The sequence below is a fragment of the Marmota marmota genome, unplaced genomic scaffold, assembly GCF_001458135.2.
Source record: "Marmota marmota marmota unplaced genomic scaffold, marMar, whole genome shotgun sequence".
Classification (NCBI taxonomy): domain Eukaryota; kingdom Metazoa; phylum Chordata; class Mammalia; order Rodentia; family Sciuridae; genus Marmota; species Marmota marmota.
The window spans coordinates 28,771,094-28,790,737 of NW_026000082.1; the positions used below are offsets into that span (position 1 = coordinate 28,771,094).

Consider the following 19,644-nt stretch of genomic DNA (forward strand, 5'->3'; position numbering starts at 1 on the left):
CACATAGCCAAGCTGCCCTTTGGAAAGGTTGTACCAATTTACACTCTCTGTCCTCTATCAATGACGTCTTCATGTGAACCTTTTTCATTTTGCTTCTGGGTCTCTCCTCTGTGCCCTGAGATGAGGCCACCTGAATGCAGAAGGAAGCTGGGTGAACACATATTTTCTTTATCAATCCATGAGATCATGAGCTGCCGGGGAAAGTGTTGCCACCGAGGGCACTTCCTGAGTGTGGCCTCAGAGGTACATGGTGCAGCTGCAGGGGATTTTTTTCTGAAGCCGGAAGGGCGAACCATGAAGCATGAGGAAGCCTGTTGAAAAGTGACTTTGATGAATGTTAAGCATTGTTCTCTCCAGGCTGCAGATTGAAGCAGCCAGGTTGATTTTACTGGATTTTGTGTGCAAGTAGAAGCTACGAGTGACAGATTGCCCTTTTCAAAGATGGCGGCAACATCCCCTTCAGAGATGGTCCCATCTCCATGCATGTGTGCAATGTGATCTCTCTGGGCCCCGTCAGGAGGTGGAGTCTGATCCCCTTCCTCTTGAATTGGGGATAGCTTCTTGGACCAATAGACTCTGATGGCAGTGATGCCCTTCCCTAATTCTTGATCACACCTTAGACAGCAAAACAAAATTGTGTGTAATTTGTTGCACCACCAGAATAACTGGAATATTTAGCTACTGCTTACTGGGGAAGGCAGTCCAGTGGCTGCAGCCGTTGTCATACTTAGGGTACCTGAGAATCCACTGGTGCTCTCCTTAATGATGCAGATTCCCAGGCCCCACCTCCAGAAGATCTGTTTCCTACTATAGGGCTGGGGAATCTGCATCTTAAAATGAAAACTTCAGGAAATTCTGACCATAGTTGCTATTGAATCCGAACGTTTGGTGAGTCATTTAAGAGAAGTCAGAAAGACCTAGATTTGAATTTTCATCCAGCGACTACCCATTCTCTGCCTTTGATTCCTTATCTGTGAAGTGCAGGCAACCACAGTTCCTACTTCATGGTGGCACTGAGGGGGTTAAGTGAGATAATGCCTGTAGTGCTTGGCAAAATCCTGACAAAGAGTATGGAAGAGGGCTAAGGTTGTGGCTCAGTGGTGGAATGCTCACCTAGCATGTGCGAGGCCCTGGGTTCGATCCTCAGCACCACATAAAAATAAATAAAGATATTAAGTCCAACTACAACTAAAAAATAAATATTAAAAAAAAAAAGAGTATGGAAGAATCGGTGACTTCCATCCTAGCTAGCATCATGGAGCTATGTTGTGTTTCCCTATCTTTAACCAGGAACAGGGTCCATAGTTTTAATCAGATTCTCCAAGGGTCCTTTACCTTGAGATGTTCGAGCATGCTCGAGAGAACATGTTTGCTGTTCCATCCGATTCCAGGCCCAGGGTCCCTTTTCCCTTTTCTTCTTAGTAGGAGCCTCCTGACCACACCCAAATGGGTCACCCTCATTCCATAGCATGGACGGAAGACCCGAAGGCCTCCCAGGTTCACTCTTGGGGACTCAGTGAAAGCGTGAGATGGTTAGCATAGTGTGGACGGTGATCTGGAGGAGGAAGAGCTGGAGTTCACAGGGGCCATGACCCGATGTCAAGAAAGAGAAGCAGTCTGGGATCTCTCGCGAACTATTTAGAATGCCAGGCTAGGGAGTTAGGAGCCAATGAGCATCTCCGAGCAGCAAAGTGGCAGGTCCCCACTGTGCCTCAGCAAGGTGCCTCTGTGCTGGTGCTCAGGGGAGAACCTGGCTTGGCGGTCAAGGCCAGGGGAGAGCTCTGGATGCTGGCTCTTGCTCCCTGGGAGTTCTTGAGGAGCTGGTCACAGCTCACTGCTTCCTGCACAGTTGGGGGAAGAGCAAAGGGGTCCATTCTTTAGGCTGGGCTGCTAAGGCCTGGCTGGTGGTGTAGCAGAGAGAAAATCAAACTCTTGGTGTGTCCTTGCATGTGTCCTCTTGTCCTTGACCAAGAGGCACTCCTCTCTTGGTCTCAGTTTTCTCCTTAGCATTGTGTGAGGTCAGAAGATGGCTTGGCCTCCTCTGCTGTCATAGCACAGGGGTGACAAGAAAGTGTTAATTTGGGGGCCCTGTTTGTGCTGGGTGCGGCCTGTCTTCTCACACCCAGGTGGACGGCAATCTTGTGTTCGTACGGCATCCCCGCTCAGGTTAACATGGTCACGGTTTTGCCATATCTGAACACCAACTTGATTACTAACTTCATTCCGTTAACATTTCTTAAAAATTAATTTATTTTGATATTAGGCTGATGACTTACACGATTGTGGATCCCGACCGTGATGAACCAGACAGGCCGGGAAGTCTGGTTTTTATTCTTATTCCCTTCTTCTTGTTTTGCTTTTCCTCCAAAAGGTAATGGGTTTTATTTACGTTTGTTTTTTCTTCCCGTTGTTTCTTTTGAAAGTTACATAATACACTGTTATCTTTCTAAACTGTCTTTAGATCAATAAAGGTGCCAAAACATGATTTACTTTTTCTTACTCAATTTTCCTCGTGAAAATAATCTCTTCATTGTGGTATAAAGTATTTGCTGGGAAGTGCACACATCTTCAGTGCGCAGCTCTGTGAATTGAAAATTTGGAAACTCTTAGGAGTGAATGGGTCCATCTAATCATCTCTCAGACTAAGCACGAGAACACTGTCAGGTTTCCCCAAGTGCCCCTCAGGCTCACCTGCTTATTAGATGTTTGAGCATCTTGTTTTGTGAAGTGCCTTTTTAAGTCTTTGGCTCATTTTTCAATTCCATTGTCTGTCTTTTGACAATTGGTTTGTATGGCCTCTTTATATATTTTGGTTGTGAGTCTATTGCTGATTATAAAACTTGTCACCATCTATTCTGCGGTTAATTTACTCTCTCAGTGGTCTCCTTTGATACACAGAGATTCTTAATTTTAAAGTAGTGTAGTTAATCAGTCTTTCCCTATGTGATGAGTGAGTTTTTATTTCATTGAAGAAATCTTTGCACCTCAAATTCTTGAAGAGATTCCCCTCTGCTTATTGTTAGGAGCTTTGTTGTTTTATCTTTTAACACACTTAGGATATTTGGAATTTGTTTTTTTTTTTTTTTTTGGTACCAGAGACTGAACTCAGGGGCACTCGACCACTGAGCCACATCCCCAACCCTGACAAATTTGCTGGAGGAGTAGGTTTTGAAAGAAAGGGAGTCCCTCCCAGTGTGATCCTAGAAACCACATCAGAGAGCAGACAGCAATAGGGATGAGTGTCCTTTTCTTGCTTAGTGCCTCAATTTTGCTGAGGCTGGCTTGGAACTTGCGATCCTCCTGCCTCAGCCTCCTGGGCCTCTGGGATTGCAGGTGTGCGCCACCGTGCCTGGAATTGATTTTTATACATGGTGAGGTAGGGGGGGTCTAAATCAGATTATTTCCCCATATGAGTATTGCTCAGGCCTAGCACTGTTTATTGAAAAGACAATGTTTCCCAATGTACTTTGGTGTTTCTCTCTCTTTTTTTTTTAAAATGAAGTATCAATTGAATCATGAGTTTAATGTGCTAATTTATTTTTGTACAATATATTAAAACAGATTTGTGCTTGTGAAAATAAAAAAAATACTTAATCTGCATTACATCACCTAAAATCATCTTACAGACCACACTTGAGGAAATCCTTGGCGAGATGCAGAGGTCACAGCAGTGGATAGGGGAAGATTTTCTGTAGGTATAAATGAAAAAAAAATCCTTAGGAATTTATTATGTAAGAAGTTAATTTTTGTTTTGAGAAACAACAGAGAATGCAGATAAATATAAAAAGCCACTTCTAACCCTCTTACCCAGAGGTAAATACTATCACCAGGGTGGTATATTTCTTTCCAGCTGTTTTTTCTCATATACAAAAACATGCATTATTTTTAAAGGGGTTAATAAAATACATTTCTTTGCTGCATCCTTGATTTTTACTTAATATTTTCTTAACCACTCTTCATGTCAATAAGTCACATTTTTACATAATAGTTCTAATGGATGCCTAAGCATGGTGTGCTGACCAGCCTGCCCATCCTCCACCCTCCTAAATACAAATTCTTAACCCTGTCTGCAAGCCCCTGCCTTCCACAACACCCCTCTTTTTAATGTTACCCACCACCAAGCTTCAGAAATAAAACCAAATGCCTGTGGTTCCCTTTCCTAGTTCCATTTCCTTTTCTGTCCCCTGACTCACCATTATTCTAGAGTTAGTGCTTCTAACTAATTTAATTTGCCATGCATGGTGTACACTTCTTTGATATTCAAGTGGACCCGTTAACAACACGCAGTATTGCTTTGTAGGCTTTAAAACTTAACATATATAAATGATATGCTGCTGTACACATCTTTTTGTAGATTGCTTTCTTCACTCAAAATTATGCTTCTAAGTTTTATCTGTTTTGCTATAGGTAACTTCCACTTCTTCATTTTTAACCACAGTATAGCATTCCATTATATTCGCAGTGGACTTACCCATTTCCTAGTCAGAGGCAAAGAAAGGAAGGATGCTCTTTTTCTTGTGTAAATTTTAAGTGAATTCTTTAGCATTCATGCCCAGGATAAGAACTGCAGCACAAGCAATTTAATTTTACTAGAGTTATTCCCTGTCAAATTATTCTCTAAAATTACTATAAATTTGCAGTCCTGTCAACAATGCATAAAAGTACCTATCTGAACCAACCTTGGTATAGTTACCTTTATATATATATACTCTCATGGGTGTGAAATGGCATGTACATTAACCAGAACTCAGTTAGGAAACCAGACATGACACAAGGTATTTTGGACAGGCAGAATTTAGTGCAGGGAATTGGGTGTGTAGGTTTCTGATAGAACCAGAAAGGAAGGCGAGGTAACTCAGGGATAGTAACTATAGAAAGCCAGTCCTGTCCTTAGGGCTAGAGGAACAAAAGCAAAGGTAAATGGGCATTGGGACAGAGGAGTGCAGAGCCTGGTTCCTGCAGAGCTGGGGACCTTGGAAGGGGGCCAGCCAGCTGCTGTTAGTTTTTGGGGGGAGTGCGAGTAGGATGAGGCTGCGAGGGGTGCAGAAGGAAATTGGAGGCTGGAGCCAACTGCTGCGCCTGGGATGATGTTGGCAGGAAAGGAAGAAATAGGAACTGAACCCCTTCTCTGCTCGCCTTCCAGTCTTCCTCAAGTGCCTCCTACGGTTGGAACCTCACAGGAAACCAGCTGGTCCCAAGTCTGGGAAGCGTCATGTGTGGAGTCCTGGCCCCAGCAACGGCAGAACGGGGAAGGGTGGATTCCAGCTGGGAGACATGGGGAAATAACCTGGATAGCCACATATATAGTCTAGGTTCTTTTTTTATGGGTAGCTATTTTAAATGGTGCTCTACCAACATCCTTGCACACACATTTTCTTTAGAATAAGTTTCTGGAAGCAGAATTATAGAGTCAGAGAAAATGTGTATATTTAAGGCTTTTGGTCCAGGCTGAGAAATTTGCTGGAGGAGTAATTTTTGAAAGAAAGGGAGTCCCTCCCAGTGTGATCCTGGAAACCACATCAGAGAGCAGACAGCAATAGGGAAGGAAGGGTGTCCTTTTGCACTGAAGTGCACTTACCTGGGGACGACTTCCTGCACATGGAATGAGGACCAGAAGTTGTAATTCTGACCATCCTGTGTCCGATGACCTTAAGCTTCTGCATCATTTATATGAAGGATATTAGCCTCTGAATTCTATATAAGAGATTTATGTATCTATTGCCTGTTGACCACAAAAAAGCCACGGTGAGTTATAAAGGGTCCCCACACAAGTAGAGCAGGTGAAGATACAACTCTACAGTATCATGCATGTAATCTACCTCCCAGTGATGGACTCTTACTCAGTATTAAGTTAACCACGCATGCATCGGCTACCTTGGGCGTACAAGGACCAAGAGTGTGCATGGGTCTGGGGGGAAGGTAAGGAGGGATGAGGGTCTAAGTTTGGGAGGGTGGAGGAAGTGGGGCCCAGTTGGGGCACACTGGGAACTCTGGAGGTTGGGTGGTACTGTATGTGTGGGAAGGAGGAAGTGTGGAGAGGAAGGCCTGGGTACCCATAGACACTGTTGCAGAAAAATCTCACGTACATCACAGTACAGGTAAGAACTCCTCTACCTGATCCAGATTCTTTGGCCTGTGTCTCGGCTCAGCTCGGTTGAGAGCATGTATCCTTAATCAAATGATTGCAATCACTGAGACTCCCCACCAGCAGGTAATCAAGAGGCCAGAGCCCCTGTCCAGTGTGCCAGGTGTGATCTCCAAGGGAGCTGCCTCTGCCACGCTTGCCTGGTAGCAGTGCCTTGTGGGAGGACATGGGCCTTGGGAGGGGGGGTGTGGTAGGAAATGAAGGGTTGAAGTCTGGGCCATGACCAAGGTTCCTACAGATTTCTCCAGTTTTGACACCTTCTGAAATACACATCCAGTCATTGAGAGAAATGATTCCAAGACTGTCCCCTGCCCCGAATTGCCTCCTGGATATCCCATAGCTGCCTTAGCCATCTTCCTGTACCAGGCTGTACTTCCCACGGGAGCAGGAGCCCTGTGGGTTTGACATTGAGTATTTCTCAATCTGGGTGAAGAAACAGAGTTCAAAACACAACATTTCCACTTGCAAGCGTTTCCATCTCTGGACACCACATCCCACGGCCTCCACCCCGCTGGGTGCCTCAAATCCACTCCTCCTCTTCACCACTACAGACCCCCCCAGTTTATGCCACTTTCCTCTCCTGGTGCCACCCCACTATTTCCTGTCTAAGACTCCCTACTGCCTTTGGTGTCAAATGCAGACTCCTCAGTTTGGCCTTCTTGAACTTCAGAACTGGCTTCCCCTGCCCTTCTGTCTGATCTTCTGTATCCTGATTCTCCTCTTCTCCTGTTCCTGCCAAGCTGGTCTCCTTCTTATTTCTCAAACCCATGCCTGGTTACCTGTCCTCACATCTGGGATAGCTCCCTGTCTGTAATCTCCAGTCTTCTTGGCCAATCTTGTGTTTGATCATATCTCTTTCCACTGCACTGAGAATTAGAGCAAAGCTACTCCCAAGACCCACTGTGTTGGTTGCTGAGATGAAACTCTGGCTTTGGTACATTCAGTGATGGTCAAGGTCATGCACTTGGCATAAATAACACGACCACTCCTTGGGTGTCCTCCATGTTCCAGGCCCTCTACTATGTACGCATCTTACAGGTTCCTTTTCTAATCCTCCTAATCAACATGTGAGGTATCATTCTGACGAGGGCAGTTGCAGTGTTGCTTTAAGTCAAAAGTCTGGCCAACTTCAAAATTCTGAGGGCTTCAGGATTTAGGGTGATTCCTGGCCAGGATCCAGGATGAGTCTACACTTGCGGGGTTGGGCCAGTCTCTCATTAGAGAATTTTGAAGTTGACCAGAGTTTTAACTTAGATCAACACTGAATCTGCTTAACCTACAGCCATGAGCCATATTAAAAGACAACAGAAGAGTGAAGGAGACAGGAGATACTTCCTTCGGGGTAAAGGGGAGACATGAGGCAGATGGGGGAAGGATTTGGAGCCCTCAGATTTGGCTAGTTCTCAACTTACCTTGTGGGAAGTCTTTAGACAGGAGAGTCATCTCTTTTTTTATGTAGAGATAATTTCTCCTTCTCACCACCCACTTCACTATTTCAGATATATTCCTAATAAAGAGCTGGATGGCCAGAGCCACCTCTGGGGGTCTTCATGGAGCTGGGTGGCCAAATCTGTATCAGTTTGGGAGGAGGCAGCATGGAATGGAGAAAGGGAATGGTTATGCTAGACTAGAAAAGGCACAATATAAAGGAAACCAACATGTATTGAGCTCCTACTGTGTACAAGGCACCACACCAGATGTTTCTGTGTAAGCCAACAATTTGATCTCCCCAACAGATTAGAAGATATGTTTCCTATTTCACAGATGAGAAAACTATTGTTCATAGAAGCTAATGAGATGTTTCTGTGTAAGCCAACAATTTGATCTCCCCAACAGATTAGAAGATATGTTTCCTATTTCACAGATGAGAAAACTATTGTTCATAGAAGCTAATGCACACGTTCGTGGTCAGGACCCAACCCAAAGTCTCCAAGACCCTTGCTGCCTTCTGGGTCCTGGTAAGATGGACTCAATCCAGGTTTGGATGTCCTACATTTGAAGGGCCTATGGGATGGCTGGAGGGAATGCTCAAGTGCCAGGGTTCCGGTTTAGGATTGCTACACCGTAGGGTGTGGGGAGAGAAGGGTACACAATAGAGACTGCTCTCCTCTTCCTAAGTATTCAGATTTCCCAAGTTTTAGCTGGACACAGCTATCTGGAATAAAGACTGTTTCTCAACTTCCTGTGAGGCTAGGGGTGTCCATGTTGTGGTTTCTGAGGAGTGAGGGGTGGTGTGTTCTGCACACCTTTGCCATTCTCTGCTCCTTTCTCCTTCCTATAAACTGGAATAAGGATGTGAAGCTCAAGCAGCCATTTTGCACCATGAGGCAGTAGTACTCTGTCCCTGATCATGGTGGAACAAACTAACCTGCATCTCCAGAGTCCATACTTACAAGAGACACGGACTCCTTCCTGCCTTATCTAAGTAACTGGTATTTTCTTTCTTTTTCTGTGTACCCGAACTTAATGAACACAAAGGTCAAGGGCATATTCTTTATCCAAGGCTGTAGTTTTCTGACTACAGTTGTGATCCCTGACTCTTTGATTCAAGCAGCCTTCCCTGGAGAGGCGCCCTTAGAGAGGACAGTCAGACCATCCAGGGGTTCAGGTGAGAGGCACAAGGACATGGTCGGATTTGGAATGGGCTAAGAGGGGTTGAGGGTCTCAGGAGGTTTAAGAAGACTGGTAGCAAAAGAAAGCTGAGAGGCTGCAGGCTTGACCACATGGTGAGCTAATACTCATAACCACGCCCAGGTCCTTGAGTAAGGACAGGGCAGACACACCGGACCAGCCCTTCTCAGCATCTCCACCTCGTTTCACAGAGATCCTGGTATTTCTACTTTATAGATCTAGAAACTGAGACAGAGATGAGATAACAGGCTCAAGGTCACAGAGCTGGTGAGGGACGGAGGCTGAACTTGAATCAGATCTGTCTGATCCTGTGCTGAGGCCATCCTGGAAAACCCAGCTCAAGCCCAGAGGATCTGGGGACTGCTCCTACTGGGGAAAAAGGAGAAATTTAGGTACAAACCTTTGAGGGCCTGTGTGAGGGTGAAAATGGACTTCAAGTTTGACCTTGGTCAGAGAGATGGGGGGAGGCAGTTGGGGCCTCCCAGGGCATCTCCATCTCTTCAGGAGGGGAGACAGGGGTGGTAGGGACTGACTGATGCTTAGAAGGTGGTGGTTTATCTTCAGACAGAGTTGGCCTGTCTGTGGCACAGTTTTGAGGCCATGGGACCTTGTGATAGAAACCCAATTCCAGGCTCCGATAGTGCTAAACCAAGCAGAGCTGGTTATTAAATGTCCAAGGACGCAGCTTCTGATAGAGACGTGGGTGAGCTGCCCATCCCCAGGACAGCTTGCTAACAGGATCCTGTTGTGGCTGCAAATGAATTTCCCATGATCCCTGGCTCTTTGATTCCATCAGCCTTCCCTGGAGAGGAGCCCTTAGGGAGGACAGCCAGGTTACCAAATTTTCTGTGCAGGTGAGAGCTGGCTGACCACTGCCCGGTCTGCCTTTCAAATCTCCCCAAATTATTAAGTTAACTACTAGATGCTCAGAATATCTCAAGTTCAAAGGCTAGCAGGCTGGAACCAGGCATCTGAGGGACCTGTAGAAATCTTAGCAGAGGAATATTGAGATGTGGCAGGCTGGGCTTATCAGGAGACTGGATAGGGATCAGAAGGAACGAATACGTTTTTATTCTGTGAGCCACTGGGCTCAGGAGTCATTCCTCTCATGTCAGTCCTATTGATGGATCTAACTTTTGTGCAAGTTTCTTGGCTCTGAGGCTTGCCTGGGAGGGAGAGGAGTGCAGAGTTTTGGCCTGTGCTCCTTGGAGCCTTGAGTCAGTGGGGGCGGGTGACTGGGGGAGTGAATGGGGGCTGTAAAACCAGCAGGGCATGCTGCTCCCCACTCCTGCTTCCTCAGGGAGAGAAGCTCTGGTCTTAATTGTTACATAAATTGGGGCGTCCATCTATTTTAATCCATTTGTGCTACAATAGCAAAATAACACAGACTGGGAAATTTGTCAACAACAGAAAAAAAAAATATTGCTCACAGTTCTGGAGGCTGGGGAGTCCAGATCAAGGCTCAGGCAGGTTCCGTGTCTGGTGAGGGCTGGTTCTCTCTGCTTCCAAGATGGCACCTTGGTGTCCTCTAGCAGGTACAAGCACTGTGTTCGGACAAGGAAGAAGGGCATCAGGGCCAAAGAGGCAAAGAGCTCTCTCCCACCTCTTTTTATAAGGTTGTGAATCCTATTAATTACCTCTTCACAGTCCCACCTTTTTGTACTATCACACTGGTGATTGAATTTTAGCCCATGAATTTTGGGAGATGTTCAGGGCATATGTTATGTTTCAATGGGGAATGGAGTGAAAGAAAGAAAGAAAAGAAAAAAAAAAAAAAAGAAGAAATCCTCCATGAGGTGGCAGGAGTTTGGCATAAGTAAAGTGGGAATCTGGATCCCAGCTTTGACTCTGACTAGCTGTGCATCCAAGGCACAGTCGTAAACTCTCACTTAGCCTCTTGGGACTTGTTGTCTGCGGCGCGGGATGATAAAGCCTTCTCAGTGGGATGCTTCAGAAGACAGAGCAAGGTAACAAAGTTTCTAGAGCAGGGTTTGGCATGAAGGTGTGTGTGTTGGAGGAGTCATTCATTTTCAGAGAGAGTAACTGCAACCCAGATCTTGAGAGCCCCTCGCGTGACAAGAACCACACCATGTTCTCGCTCATCCCTCCCAACAACCCCTCGACAGGGCATGCTGCTGCTGCCCTGTCCCCTTTCCACTTTTCAGAGGAGGAAACAGGGTTCAGAGAGGTTAAGTGACTTGCCCAGGGCCTTGCAGCCAATTCATGGCAGAACTGGAAATCCAGCAGGCAGAAAGGCTCATGGGTCAGGGACTTAGTGTTTCTCATTCATTTCCTAGAAGTATTTATTGAGCTCCTAAGTATGGACCCAGTACATTCTAGAAGAGGGACTTGGAGGCTGTTGGAAATGTATCTGAGCATGATGTCCCATGTCTTCCCCAGTCTTTGCAGATCTTCTTCTGCTATCCTGCTTCACACACAGGACCTGGGGTCACCAGGTGGTCCTCTGGCTTCACCAGCCCTTGACCCTGCTCCTCCTCCTCCTGGGATCGCCCTGGTTTCCGCTCTTCACCTGGAAAGCTCCGATTCATTTATCAAGGCCTGACATCACCTTCTCAGGGAAGTCTTCCTTGCTTGCTTAACTTGTATATTTGCATTTTTAAATTTCTATTATATTTTTGAGTTTCTAAGTATTTGTATAACTTTTCAAAGTTCACACAGCTAGTCAATTCCTGAGTATTTGGACTCAGGTAGGAATTGAATTTGGACTTCCTGATAACAAAGCCAATGCACTTAACCACTGTATCATGTGACCACAAAGTCTGTGGCTCCTTTTTTGGGCTCCCATATCACTCCTGCTCTGCCACGGACCTCATCATACCTGATTGTAATGATTCATTTGTTGGTGCGATTTCTAGAAGTCAGTGTATGGATGAATCAACAGGTTAGATGCTCATGGGATAATAATCATGTTAATTAATATGCCTGTTACTGGGCTATCCTTTCTATATTTATTATTCATTATTGATGATGCAACTGTGAGATGTGATTGTGATTAATATTCCCATTTTGCATTTGGGTCAACTGAGGCTCAGAGACTTGAAGCAACTTGTCTAGTCCCGCAGCTTGACGAGGCAGTACTGGGACTCAAACCCAGCTCCGTCTGGCCCCAGAACCCCCTCTTTGAACTGCGATATCACAGAGCCTCACTGGAACACTCAAGATCCTTTGGTGGCGCTGGACCACAGAGACAAGTGTCATGGAGCTCCTGCCCTCAAGTAGCTCCCAGTCACGTGTAGAGACAGACATCCCAACACGAATAGATACTCATAACTTACAACGTAGCCAGGAGGAAGGGGTGAATAATCCATCAGAGAGTGGGGAAGGATTTCATTGTAGAGGCGATACATGAACAGGGTTTTGAAGGTTAAATAAGAGTCTTCCAGGAGACAAGGAGGTGGAAGGAGACCAGACCTATGTAGTAGCTGAGAGAGAGAGAGAGAGAGAGAGAGAGAGAGAGGGAGAGGGAGAGAGAGAGACAGATACTGGGTGGCAGAGAAACTGAGTATTTGGAAATGTCACCCTGTCCATCCTCCTCCCAGCAGTCTCTCTGCTAGATAGGCGCACAATCGCAGCTGCAGACAGCTGGCCGCGACGCCCTGCTGGAGTTGCGCTTCTTCTCTCACACCTGTCTGTTAGAAAGGAGCAGGAGGGCTGTGAGACTCTGTGGGATTCTTCTCGGTGCTGGGTAGGAGGGGAAACGTGGGGGCGGTGGCCCTGGGCCCTGGAATCCAACACCTGCTCCCCATCCCCAAGGTGCACAGCCTGTCTCCCAGCTTCCCTGGCTCAGGAGGACAGGCCTGGCTCTCCAGTGCCCCCAGCTCCCCTGACTAAGACCCCTAGGGCTGCCGTGCGGGCAGGGCCCTGAGGGAAGCTTCTGCAGGTGGAGAGTGAGTCTTCTGGGTGTCTTCCTGGACACTGAGGGAATAATAGAGTCCAGGGTCTGATTGGCTCAGGGAGGAGTGCCCGGCTTATCTCCATCCCTGCAGCGTCCCCTGCCTAGAGGCTGCTCACCTGACTCAGCCTGGCTCTGGGTGGGGAGCCATAGGGGATGGGGCGGGGAGGCTGGTATCACTTGTGCTTCTCTGTACACAGGCTCTGAGAGCTCGGGGCCCTGAGCACCTCACCCATGAGTCCAGAACCTTTTCTCACTGTGTATCTAGCCAAATGGCAGGTTCCTCATTTGACGGATTCTGTGCTGGGCTAAGGCCCTGACCTACAGGTTCTCCTTTGGGAGGGAGGCCTCTTCCCAATGGCTCTTCCTAGTCCAGGTTCCCTACTACAGTCGGGGTACCTGCTTCACTGATGAAGGCCCCTCTCCCACTCCACTAAGAGGCTCCATGTTCTGACCCATCATATTGGACTCTGGGTGTGACCTTGGGTTAAACCCAATTTAGCCACCTCTCCTTGGTTCTATTAGCAGTTTGGAATCCAGACTGTGCCCTGCTTAGCCACCTGTGACTCAGGGTCCATCTCCCATCCCAGCCTCTTTCTTAGTCTCAGATATGTGTGTCTAAGTACAGGTGCTGGTCAGGGATCAAGCTGCAACAGCTGGCTGGACTTGTGTTGGGCGCACGCATGTTCATTAATGCTGTCTCACGCTGCTGTGCACCGTGTGCCCAGTCTGACTTGGGTGTGTATTTGTGAACATGCCTAGGTCTACCGTGAACATGCCTGTGTGCCTTGAGGGGGATCAGCTTGCATGTCTTCAAGAAAACAGGTGTGTGTTTATTTATCCATACACATGAACGAATTTCTCCAATGTGCACGCATGTATGTGTCCATATCTGTGTGTGTGTGTGTGAGAGAGAGAGAGAGAGAGAGAGACGGGCCTCCTACCCATTCTGAAAGGAAAAGAGGTGGGTGGAGCGTCCCTTCCTGTAGACCACCGGGGGACTGGGCTAGCTGAAGGAGTGGAGGTGAGGGACTCCGGAGCCTTCTGGAATTTCCCTGCCAGCACTCTAGGGCTTTCCCATCTGTTCCTACTCCCGTGGTCTCAGCTCTGAGTACTTCAGGACTACAAGCCTTTGGTCCAGCATCCAACCCTTCACTTGGAAGGTGTGTACCTGAAAAAGGGACCAAAGTCCCCCTACATTCACCATGGACAATGATGCCCGCCATTCTGGAGACACCCACTGTGGCCTGTGGGCGTCTTTCTCCATCACTGACATCTGGGCTGTTCCCCTTCGTAGAGCGGAGGGGCCCACAGAAGGGGCCCCTGACCTGACATTGTTGTTCCTGAGGCTTGGGTTTGCCTGAGGCCTTCAGCCTTGGCTGAGGACCTGGGTCTGGTTGGAGGCACTTCGGGGACCCTGGGCTGTGTCCAGAGCTTCCCCTTCCCAACCAGCCTCTAGATGGGCAGGGGGAACACTTGCAGGGAAATTACCAATTTAAATAGGAAATGCAAGCAATTTGGATGGAACCCCAGGACGGCAGTTTGAGAGCTCATTCTCTGCCCCGTGGGGGTTTGATTACAACCAACTTGGCTGATAACATGCAGAGAGGGCCAGGGAAACGGTTTCCAAGGAAACTCGGATCTCTCTAAACCCCTTCTGGCTCAGGTGGGAGCCAGGGCTGGCTGGAAAACCAGAGGTTGTACTGGGTTCCAGTGGCCCCTCTGTCCTTCATGAGACCCCCCCGCCCCCGAACTCTGCTTGCTGCTGCTCCTACCCCTGTGCCTCCAGACTTGGCCACACTTCCATGGCTGCCATCTTTCTTTCTTCAGTCTTATTATTTATCTCAGCCTGAACAGACTTAAATACTTGGGAAAGTTGAAAAACAGTTAAACAAAAGTTGTTGTTGTTTCTATTTTTCACTATTCATATAGTAACTACTCCATTCCAGAAAAGTGATAGGATTTATAACTATGATTTCCATTTTCACAGCAACCCTGTGGTAGAGGGGACACTAGGTGCTCATCAAATCCTCTTTTTCTCCTGGAACTACATTTCCCAGCATCCTATGCTATTGGGTTGCATCACATGAAGGTTCTGGCCAATGGAATGTGGGCAGGAGTAATAGATGCATGTCTCGCATGTCTGGCTTCTAAAGAATATCATGTGCAATCTTTTTTACACACCCACACTCACTCTTCCCTTGTGGGATGCTGAAATAGAAAATCTAATGATGGACTCAGCCACTGGACTGAATTTCTGTATAATCATAGGTAATAGTCCCCTGGCCTCTGCTCAGCTTCATTGGACTGAAATATTAAGTTTGTTTAGTCACTGAGACTTAGGGGGAGGTGTTTATTAGGAAGTTGCCTCACCTAAAGCAGAGGTATTTGTATCATTGTTTTTGATACAATGACTCAGAGACACTAAAAAAAACCCTGCCAAGCTCACAGAGCACATGGGTGACAAATCTGGTTTTGAGCTCAGGTTACGTCTTTTCCACTCCACCAGGCTAACTAGATGGCTGCTCCTGTACAGATGTTGCGTTGGCCTTTGTCTGTCTCTTGAGGAGTCACAGAAGGAAAGACCTGGAGCAGAACTAAAAGATAGGGAAGCAGGGTGCTGCGGGGGGGGGGGCAGGCGTGTGGAGTGGCGCTTCACAGCAGGGAAGGGAGGCGGAGCTTCAAGGAAGGGGTGGCCAACTGTGTCTAAGGAGACCTGGGCAGGCAGAGGAGGAAGAGGCTGGGAAGAGGTTTGGGGAACAAGTCAGGGATGGTGCTGGGGAAGGGAGGGAGAGCCTTATGTGGAAGCTAGTCTGAGAGAAAGCGTCTTGAGCAGGGAGCCAGTGGTTGGGGGAAGATTAAAAATGAGAAGGGGAATCACGATCTGCACAATGCAGCCCCTGCATGGGAGGCTCTCGCCCTCTGCTTGGTTCTGATGGGCATTCGTGAAGTCAGGCTGACGGAGTGGCCAAGAAAGAGGGGGAGTTGGACTGAGTCAATGGGCCGTGCCACGTTCACCAGGCTGCAAGGTCGTCTCCTGTGTGGACAGAGTGGTCTCAGATGACAGGCTGTGATCGAAGAGCCTGGAATTCTTTGGGGCCTTCTAATGTTATCCATTTGACTGGGGTAAGGAAATTAATTCAGAGAGGCTTAGATGGTTCACCAGGGAGCAGAGGGGATTGTCACCTGTGGAACACTTCCCATGACTTCCTAGAAACCAGCAGCTGGGCTCTCAAAGTGTCCTTTAGCCAAAGCCCCTTGAGTTTTAGGAAAGTACGAGTACTTGGCTTGGGACCACAGTTCCCAGGCTCCTTGCAGCTGGGTGTGACCATGTCTTCATTCTTATCAAAAGGAAGCTTGGGACTTCAGATCGCATCCGTACATGGAAGCTGTCCTCACTGAGTGTTATGGTTTGGATGTGAGATGTCCCTCAAAAGGTCACGTGTGAGATAATGCAAGAAGGTCTGGAGGAGAAATGATTGGGTTATAGCCTTAGACCAATCAGTGAATTGATCCCTGATGGGATTAACCGAGTGGTAACTGGAGGCAGGTGGGGTGTGGCTGGAGGAAGTGGTTCATGGGGGTGTGGCGTATATATTTTGTATCTGTAGAGTGGAGTCTCTCTCTCTGCTTTCTTTTTTTCTTTTTAAATATTTATTTATTTTTTAGGTGTAGATGGACACAACACAATGCCTTTATTTTTATGTGGTGCTGAGACTTGAACCCTGGTCCCACTCGCACTCTACCGCTGAGCCGCAATCCCAGCCCCCGCCCCCCTTGCTTTCTGATCACCATGTGAGCTGCTTCCCTCTGCCACTCTCTTCCACCATGATATTCTGCCTCACCTTGTGCCCTGATGAATGGAGCCTGCTGCCTATGGACTGAGACCTCTGAAACTGTGAGCCCTGAGATAAACCTTTCCTCCTCTACAGTTGTGCTGGTGGGTCCTTTAGTCACAGTAGTGAAAAAGCTGACTAAAACACTGAGCATCGTCTCTTTCCCCTGACCAAGGGCTAGGATCTGGTCATGCTGGTGACAAGCAGCTGTGAATGTACAGAGACCCTATGGCATGGTCAGGCCATTGGATAGCAGGATCCTTGAGACCTTGTAGAAAAGAGCCACCCCTGCCCCAGGCCATCTCTCCTTCTGGCCTGTTGTGTGGGAAGGAAAATGATGTCTTTTATTTAAGCCATTGTGCTTAAGGATCTTGTTAAAGCAGCTTGGCCTGTACCTTAATTACTGTTTCCCGTCCATGCCAAGGTCTCTTTCCACAGTGCTCTTGGCCCCTCAGCAGCCGCTCCAATCCCTCCTCTCTCATTTCTTCCCTTCTTTTTCTCTCCCCACCTCCATGGCTGCAATCTTTCAGTCTCCATCCCATACCTGGACTCCTATGTCACATTTTTTTTTTTTTGTAGTGAGGGGTGCTTAACCACTGAGCAACACCCCCAGTCCTTTTTATTTTGAGACAGGGGTCTTTCTAACTTTCTGAGAGTCTCCCTATATTGCTGAGGCTGGCCTTGAACTTGTGACTCTCCTGCCTCAGCCTCCCATGTTGCTGGGATTACAGGTGTGTGCCAGCATACCCAGCCCCTCTGTCACTTCTCTGCCTTTGTCTTCTACAGAGCAATTTAGCCTCCTGCCCTCCCAGTATCAGTGCTTCCTGGGGGGTCATTCCTCGATGCCCCTCTTCCTTTATGTTTACTCTGTGTTCTTTGCTCAGTTGGCCTTGTACCCCCTCAGGTTCAATTCCATGTGATGACATCAGCCCCACCTCTCCAGCTTGACCTCTACCCTGAACTTCAGATTTAACAGCCATGTGTCTGATGGGCACTTCTCTTTTAGGTCCCATAGGTCACCCTGGGGTTGCTGCATTGTGTAACTCCAAGGGGCTCCATTCACTGTCACCTCAATTCAACATATCTGTGTCAGGCCATCTGGGCTGCATGTAGCAAAACGCCAACTCTTAATAAGGAAATTGGGGCGGGGGTGTAGCTCAGTGGTAGAGCACTTGTCTAGCATGCGGGAGACCCTAGCTTTAATTCCCAGCACTGCAAGAGTGACAGTAAGGAAATTTTTTGGCTTCCATGGAGGGAAAGGCTGACTTTTTGGGTGGCTTCACCCAGCGCTTCAGTGGAAGTCATCAAGGGCCACGTCTCCCTCTCTCCGTCATACTCTTCTTCCAGAATTGCCTTATCCTGAGCCTTCTGAATTGGAGGATTGCTGTGGTAGCCAACAGGACGCCTGCTTCTTTGTTCTCATTAGGAGAGGCTCCTCTCCCACAATTGTTGGAGCCGGGCAGTTTTCTTTGTTCCCAGTGAGTCCACTTATGGTCTCTACACCAATAGAGTCACCGGCGAAATGGCAGGTGGCAAGGGGCGTTGTCATGGAATGGGTTGCCATGATGGGTATGGTACATGGATCAGGGCCCACCCTGGATCTGGAGTGAATTCCTCAGATTGCATTTCTGTGACAGATGGCCGAGGGGATGAATGGATGTTGGGCAATCAATTACTATGTCAGCTCCAATCTTAAAATCTAAACTCATCCTGTCTACTTGTTTCACTCAACCCATACTTTCTCTTGTATTTAATTAATTTATTTTTATTTTTGTGGTACTGGGAATCAAACCAGGGACGCTGTACCACCAAGGTACATCCCCATCCCTTTTTATTTTGAGACAGAGTCTTGCTAAATTGCTGAGGCTGGTTTTGAATTTGCGATCCCCCTGCCTCAGCCTCCCAAGATGCATGCCACCACGCCCGGCTTCCCCTTATATGTCTATTTCAGCTCATGATCCCACCGTTAACTCAGCTACTTAAACCAAAAACCAGCGTCATCCTTGACTTGCTCTCCGTTGCTCCCACTCAGTGATGACTCCATCACCAAGAACCAGCAATTTCATCTTGTGGGTGCCCCTCTCATATCTGACATCTCCTCTCTAATGGCTTTTAAATTGGTTTCCTTTCCCCAGTCCCAACACCCTCCAATTTACCCTCCCTGCTGCTTCCAGAATGAGCTTTCTAAAATGCAAATCTGATCTTCTCTGTCACTCCCTTTGCTTAAACTACTCATTGGCTTCATAACATTTATAGGATAAAAATCCAACCTCTTCCTAGGTGGTTGGGAGCTAAGTAGGATTTAAAATGCTTTATCTTGGGAACAAAGGGACCACAGCTAATGCTGACACACTGTGGTCTGAACAGAATGCTGGGTGGTGTGCATGTGTGTGGGGAGGGCCCGATGAGAGGCTGTGAGCCGGGGTGCAGGGAGGAGCCAGTACCAGGCAGCCTGAAGTTTGACAGGGCTTTTTAGATTTATACTGGCATAATGGATTGTTCTTTTCTTTCTTTTTACTTTTTTTTTTTTTTAAGTGTAGTTTGGTGCTTAAGAGGTTTAGTTCAGAAGTTGGACGGCCCGGCTTGGGTTTGAATTTTGACATTGCTCTTGCACCCTGGGCAGGTTGTCAAACTCCCCAGCCTCAAGATCTTCCTCTGCAAATAAGGACAATAATGGTACCACCTTGAAGATTTCTTTGAGAGTTTGATGAGATGAGGCTCAAAAATAACAAGCACATGGTAAACATGGGCTGTTGAGTTTGCTTAATCGAAAGCTAATATAAATTACCAATATCCAAAACAGATTGAAGTGTTTTGCTAGTACAAGCTCATCCTATGAGATGATGAATTCAGTCATCTTTCCTCTCAAATGCAAACCCAACTTTTCCTACCGATTGTCCTTAATGTGTTAAAATTTGGGATGGAATATCTTTAAGTGTGATTTTTTTAATATTAGATTTTAAATTGTAAAAAAAATTAAATTGTAAAAATAAATGAAATTGAAACTGAGCATCCAGGGAACTCTTGGAATGCTTCCAAGGAAGGCTGGGTGCAGTGAAACACAATTTTAAAAACCACAGATCTCACCTTGCAGTATGATAGGGCAGCCCTTGACCATA

At 47.2% G+C, this 19,644-nt stretch overlaps 1 long non-coding RNA gene across 4 annotated transcripts in view; it reads left to right on the top strand.

Moving 5' to 3' along the window:
* LOC125620440 overlaps positions 1-19,644 on the top strand; it is a 76,666-nt gene that overhangs the window by 20,177 nt on the left and 36,845 nt on the right. For all 4 annotated transcript variants that reach the window (XR_007352111.1, XR_007352113.1, XR_007352112.1 and 1 more), the window contains one exon: positions 11,177-13,514. This is a non-coding gene — a long non-coding RNA (uncharacterized LOC125620440). The remainder of the gene's footprint in view (positions 1-11,176; positions 13,515-19,644) is intronic.